We start from the raw sequence: 7,347 nt of genomic DNA, 5'->3' as shown, positions 1-7,347 counted from the left end.
GAGGTTCAGAGGTGATCCTTTAAGTCATTTTTGTCATTGCATACCATGTAACCTATGTTCAAATGGTAATGTCCTTGTTCCTGCCTTCAAACCCACTAAGCTCAGATAACAAATCTCAAGTCCCCATCTTTAAGTCTTTGTTTACTTCCAAGTTTCAAACAAGTAAAAGTTGAATACAGCAAATATGTATTTTAAGCAGACAGGCATTTAGTATAGGAATTCACTGCTAACAAAATCACTGAAAGGGATCACTCTCAGATCAGCATAGAATTGATTCACAGGGATCTTCTATTTCTGAGGCTGCCCAGGGTGGTTTCTGGCATCAAGGATCTCAGCTCTCATTTCATATGCCTGTTGGGGCATAGACCAAATGCTGGAACTTAGACCTTGAAATGTTACTGTAGAAAAATTTCATATTTCTAAGACCTTCCTTACTAGCAGAAACCCAACTCAAAAAGAGAGAAGATAGAGTAGTTTAGCTTATTTATGCCTTTCAACTTATATATATATCTAATTGGCAAAATCTAATTTGTGTGCAGATCTTAGCTGCAAGGGAGTCTGCACAATGTGGACTCTAGCTTTCCTGTTTCCCTTAGAAGGATGATAGGAAGGAGTTTGAATGAGCTGATACACAAAGCACCAACATGCATGTTCTCTGCTTAGAATTCCTTCCTCATCCTTCAGGACTTACCTCCAATGCCACCTCTTCCTTAGTGCTTATTTGTTAGTCTCATGTCATATAGCACATACACCCATTATAATGTTTTTCCAAATAGTTTTTATAATTTATTATGGTTCTGTTTTCACCATTAGGGAAAAATAAAGCTCTTTGGGTTAGACACTATGGCTTCTTCATTCTTCAACCCTGGTGTCTAGTTCAATGACTGGCATCTATGGCTCCAGTACAAGTCTACTGAATGAATGAATGAATAATGAGAAATAATGATGATTTTACATCTGTAAATCATATCATATAGAAAGATGCCCCTGGAGCTTGGAATGACCTTGAAGACAGGCTGACTTTTGCTTCACTCCTTCTTAGATTCTTGTTATGTGAACTAACTAGTAAAGATTGAAAAATTCTACTCAACCAATTATCTGGAGCTAGAAAGAGGAGATAAATGGCTCTTTGACTGAATTCTACAGATCTTTTAAAATTAATTCAGTCACAGTGGTTTGTGTATGTAACTGCAGTCTTGAGCCCAGGGAGACCATTCTGAGCCCTGGATCCAGGCTTTCAGAGGTACTTAATAAGTCACTCACCACCTGAACATTTCTTATCTGTGAGTTGGAAGAGGAAACTCTCCCTTGGCGGGTAATGTGTGCATGTGCCAAGCAAACGGCTTCCCTTGCAGTGGCTGAGATGAATGATTTGCCTCCTGGAGGCAAACATTTCTCTCCCCAGTGGAGTCCTTCCCACTCTCTGGCCCATCATTAAATCTAGCCCATTAATAACATTGGCCCGAATTCTGCCTCCTAGAACTCAGCAGTTGTGCTGGAGCTTGTTTCAGTCCTGGCCCAGCTGGTTGGAATTTGTGACTGGCCCTGCATACAATGGGGAAGCTTATGTTTATGTGTGCATATTATGGGCCTCCACAAGCCCCATGTGTTCTAACACAGAATCTTAGCCCTGAGAGGGACCACTCAGTCCTAAGAGGGACCTGGGGAACCTGGGTTATTAGGAGGACACAGGGCTGGGTACCAGAGAACCTGGCTCCTGTTTTTCAGCTCTTCTACTGAAGATGCCCATTGGCAAAGCACATCAATTCTCAGTCAGAACAGCATAGTCACCTAACCTACTTGAAGCTGACTTGGCCTAGGTATGCAATAAATGCTAGAGGTTGTCACCGAGGCATTTTGGTAGATTGTTCTGCAGCATTATTGTGGCAATAGATAACTGACACTCCACCCAACAATTCTCTCATTAATAATGATCATATTATTTATTTGATAAATATTTCATTTTTTTGAGATGGAGTCTCACTCTGTCACCCAGGCTGGCATGCACTGGTGTGATCTTCGCTCACTGCAACCTCCACCTCCTGGGTTCAAGTGATTGTCCTGCCTCAACTTCCTGAGTAGCTAGGATTACAGGCATGTGCCACCATGCCCAGCTTTTATTTTTTATTTTTAGTAGAGACGAGGTTTTGCCATGTTGACCAGGCTGGTCTCGAACTCCTGACCTCAGGTGATCTGCCTGCCTCAGTCTCCCAAAGTGGTAGGATGACAGGTGTGAGCCACTGTGCCTGGCTGATAAATATTTCTTGATAGCTTATTTCATGCCAGGCACCATCACTATCCAAGTTTCCCACTCACTGGGGGGAAAGCTCTACAACCACAAGGCATGTGCTAGAATTCAGGATTATTTGTAATTGTGCATTTGCTTTTATGTGTGGTGGGGAAGGGAAGGAGCATGTTGGTGTGAGTCAGTTCCTGAGAGACTGCTCAGTCCTGGGAGTGAACTCCTCTAAATAAAGTTCCTGTACCTGCAGAGGGGAACCAGGCCCTGGATTAGGTGAGTCCACCTTGTGCATCTCACCTACCTTCTACCCCAGCACAGGAAGTTTGACCTGAGTGAGCCACATTTGTTTCTAACTATAACCAAACCATTAGAGTAAACATATGGGAGAATATAGTTAAGTTCCAAATATGCAGTATGGAGAGGATGTTCTGTGGGAGTGTAGGAAAAGCAAAGGTCAGCAGGTGATAGAGGTTTGACTTGGCAGATAATCATGATGGTCGACTATATTTACATATTATAGTGAGTTATAGTTCACATTATCTTAGGTATGTTTATACAGGTGCTGCTATTGCAATTTCTTGGGCTCCTACCATGTGCCTATCGTGCACTAAACACTTTATGTACATTTTAAAATTTAATCTCACAATAGCCCTTGCAGTAATCGGTAGGCGCTTTTTGTATTCCTATATACAGATGAGGATACTGAAGTCCAGAGAGGTTAAATGACTCGTCCAAAGTCACACAGCTAAACAGTGGCAGAACCAAGATTCAATCCAAGTCTGTTTGCCTCTAGACCATGACCCTGTACCACTTCTGGGTGTGCTTGGTCCTTCCCTGATATAATCCTATGGGAAAGACAATTCACATAAAATCTTTAAATCCTCATTTTGTAAATAAAGAAGCCAACTTTCAGGACAGCTACAGAATCCTTCCAAGGCCAATTAATGAGGCTTACTTACTAATTAGTTAGCACAGCCAGTTCGGTCCATGTTTTTCATATATGTCATTGTAGTTCAGTTTTTAAGGGCCAGAATATACATTCAATGACAGCTTCTTTGTATGACCACCAGGGTAGGAGGGGAGATGGCCAAAGGTGATAAATAAGCCCATTCTTTGGTCATGATTTCTTCTCTGAAATCTGAGAGTGAAGACAGGTGGACTCAATATTTGTTTTCAATTGAGCGCATCAAAACAACACTGGGAAGCCTTTTTTTTTTTTTTTTTGCTGCTGTGGATGAGTGGAGAAAGTGGCTGAAAGAACAGTTTCGTGTGTTGGGGCTTTGACCTTTGAGAGGACCTATCTGGACTCCCCCTCTGCAGCTGGGGCCATTTAGGAGCTCATTTGCTCTGGACTCACTCCAGAGCCTGCCCTTTTGGCTGGCTGTGACCAGTGTGTTTCTCCTTTAAATGGAACAAGCACCTTTCAATATCTTTATCTCTTGCTTCCTGAGATATGAACCAAGATGCATACTCCACAGATGGCACAATTAAACCCGGAGGAGCCCTGGACACCCTGCTAGACAGCCAAGATAAGAAAGCTAATTTTTCTCAGTGGACTTTTCTAAATGAACAGAACCTGAGTCTCCCCTCTTGTCTAAAAAGATATTCTTACTGAATTCTAAAAGTAAGAGGGATTTTCAAAGGGATAATCCAATATCCTTTCAATGGCCATTTTAAAAATTTGTCTTGTTTTTCACTGATTTATTCAAAATGTGTGCGTGTATGTGTGTGTGTGTGTGTGTGTATGTAGATACATAGATACCTGGCAGGCACAATATCAGACATAAGAAGCAAATTTACATGATGTATCCAATATAGTGAGGGAAACAAACATAAAATAAATTATAGCAAATTAAATATATAACCAGAAAGCATGCTTCATGCTATCAAGAACATAAAGGATCTCGGGGATTATGAAGTGGGTCGCCTTCACCTGTTTAGTTAGGGCCAGGAGCTCCTCTAGGAGGAACTGTTTTTTATGCTGAGATGAGAAGGACTGATAGGATGGAGGCTGCTGGGAGAAGAGTGGTGCTGGAAGTGGGTGGGGAGCCAGATAAAATTTGGGCAAAGGCCCCACAGGCATTGAGGTTGTGAGTTGGAAGGGAGTGGAGTTTTCCATGTTAGAGAAACATGACCAAGCTAGCAGGCTGGCAAGTGGCAAGGAGAGAAGAGGGCTGAGAGGCGAGCTGGTAGTTTTAGACAGGAAGCATATCTCACAAGACCTGTGAGCCACATTACGAGTTTTAGGGATGAAGTTCACAAGGAGAGCACAAAAAACCCCTGGACACTAGGTTGGAGAGTGGATTGGGGGTAAAGTGTTCAGAGACTCTCTCTAGGAAGAACTAACGTCAGTGGCAGATGTTGGCCTATAGACTTAGAAGACTCATCCTGGAGGCAGGACAATATTTATTAAGACTCACATTTCTTTGAGCAAGTCTGCTGCTCTGGTCTTCAATTTCCTGACTCTGTCAATGCAGAGACTAACACTCACCGTGCCTGCTGCAGAGGAAGGAAGGAAGGATGCCTCCCATGAGTGAGCTCTGGGAAATACATGAACCCAAGTGAGTTTAGAGTAAAAGTATGATGTGGGCATGCCATGATCCAAGAGACCTAATGCTGTGGGAGCCAAGTGGGAGACGCCACTTCCAGCTGGAGATGGTGGGGACATAGCATGTGAGCTGGGCATTTTATGTCAGAGATGGTTTGAATGAGATAGGTGGGGATAGGTGTCCTGGCCTGAGGACAGAGACTGGGCCAAGGCAGAATGGTGGGATTCTACAGGGAACGGGAGCAGGTCAGGGTGGCCCCTCCTGCTGAAACATGTTTCTGGCAGGAGAAGCCCAAAGCTCACAGGGTTTTGTGCACAGCCTGGACTTGCATCTTCTGCCTCTGCCTTCTGTAACTGGGTTCCTGTTTTGTTCCTCCTCTGGGTACTGGAGAAATAAACATCTTACTGTCTAGAGGATGGCTGCTGAAAACAAATATACATCCTCACTCTCTTAATTAAAAAAGCAAAATCCTCTCATAAATGAAGGCCAACCATTTCTACGGCTGGTCATGTTGGCTCCCGGGGTCCCCGGCTGGTGCACGGTGAGTAGAAGTGCTGAGGAAGCCTTGCAGCCGTGGGGAGTGGGGTAAAGCACTTCAATTTGGACTTCTCGCCCTCCATGCGTGGCCCCACCTGGCCCTGACCTGCTGAGCTCAGCCCTGACAGCTCTAGAGATGGCTTTTATCCTGTTCTGCTCCATTCCAGCCTGAAACACAACCACTGAGCCCCCACAGAGCTCTGACCCACTTCCCAGCTTGTGCTGTTGAGAGGGGTAGCATGAGGTGCGGGAAGAGTGGAAAGCTACAACACGTGGGATTCCTATTGAATTTCTTCCTGCTACTGAGATCTGTTTCTGTGTGTTTCTAAGAGATGATATCATTCAGCTGTTAGGATTCTGGGTCCCAGAGATGGCTGCCTGGGTTCAAATCCTGACTGTCACATGCTCGCTGTTTACCCTTTCTGTGTCTCAGTTTCTTCATATGTAAAAAGGGATAAGAATACTCATTTTCATTAGGTTGTTATAAAAATTAAAATGTTTAATGTATGTAAATATCTTAGAAGAGAGCCTGACACAGAGGTAGCATTTTGTTTACTGTTATGACCCAAATATTATCTTTTTACTTGGGAGAAAGGTTTTCCCTTTTGGTTAGCTCATCAAGTTCAAAATTCCTCTTTTTTTTTTTTTTTTGAAACAGAGTCTTGCTCTTTCGCCCAGGCTGGAGTGCAGTGGTGCAATCCGCAACTTCTGCCTCCCGGATTCAAGCAAGTCTCATGCCTCAGCCTCCCGAGTAACTGGGACTTCCAGCTCCTGTGACCACGCCTGGCTAATTTTTTGTATTTTATTTCACCATGTTGCCCAGGGTGGTCTCGAACTCCTGAGCTCAGGCAATCCACCCACCTCAGCCTCCTAAAGTGTTAGGATTACAGGCGTGAGCCACTGTGCCCAACCCAAAATTCCTCTTTACAGAATCGTGCTCCCTTTTATATTAACACAGTTAAAAACAAAAACAACAACAAAAAACCCAGAAGAAATCCCACTGCTAGCCAAGGCTTGGTGCTTAAGAGAGATTGCTTCCTTGGGTAAGTGTGGCTGTGCTTCCCCTTTAAGTCTCAGGCCCATCCTTAATCTCCACCTCCTCTCTTCCTGGGCCTGAGCACTGTTGAATCAGAGTAGGTTTTTGAGGTAGAGATTAATGAAAACTAGGGGAGCACATGACGCAATAAATAGATGAAAAGCCAGGTGTGGTTTCCCAACGACAAGGTTCACTCGCATCAGGTCATAGATCATCTGCTCTGAGATTCTTCACTCCCTACCCTGTGCTCTTAGAATGTCCAAGCTCTTCCCCTGACTCACTGACGTGGCTTCCAGGACATCTTGTCCTGGCTCCTGATTCCTCAAAGGTCTGGATGGTGAACTAGTTACTTAGGAGGGAATTTCCTTGCTGCACACAGGTGTAGAAATTTAACCCTGGCACCATTCAAATAGTATCAAACCTCAATCACGTAACAGCCATAAAGTGCACATCTTGAGAGTTACATACATTCAGAGATGGGGATTGTGCCCAAATACTGCAATCTTTTCGATTTGATAGAAGGAAAAAAATGGGTGAGGTACTTCATAAAGCACATAACTATAGGGTTGCTATAGATGCTATAGAGGACCCTGAAGGGTCCTCACCCAGCATCTCTGACTGCGTTAGGGCTTATGTTCTTTCTGATGTGAGCTTTGGAGACTACATCATAGGTGAAAGCTTCTTGATTTCTCATGAAGAATCACAGCTAATACAGAATTCTTCATTTTGATTCATTTGATCATTCAAGCTTGATAGATTCCATTAATTGAGCACTGCCATGTTACAGACATTGAGCTCAATGCTTTACCTACCTGATGTCATTTAATCTTCACAATGGCCATGAAGGGTTGGTGTTTTTATCTCCATTGCATAAATAAGGAAAGAGAAATTCATAGACATTACATAACAGATTAAATAATACACAGATTAAAATCACAGTGAAGAGGTAGTGTTACCAACGTGAGTCCCTGAGAGTCTAAAGT

The sequence above is a fragment of the Macaca fascicularis genome, chromosome 8 (assembly GCF_037993035.2).
Source record: "Macaca fascicularis isolate 582-1 chromosome 8, T2T-MFA8v1.1".
In the NCBI taxonomy this organism is placed as follows: Eukaryota; Metazoa; Chordata; class Mammalia; order Primates; family Cercopithecidae; genus Macaca; species Macaca fascicularis.
The sequence above is the reverse complement of the archived record's forward strand: the minus strand, read 5'-3'. Positions refer to the sequence as shown.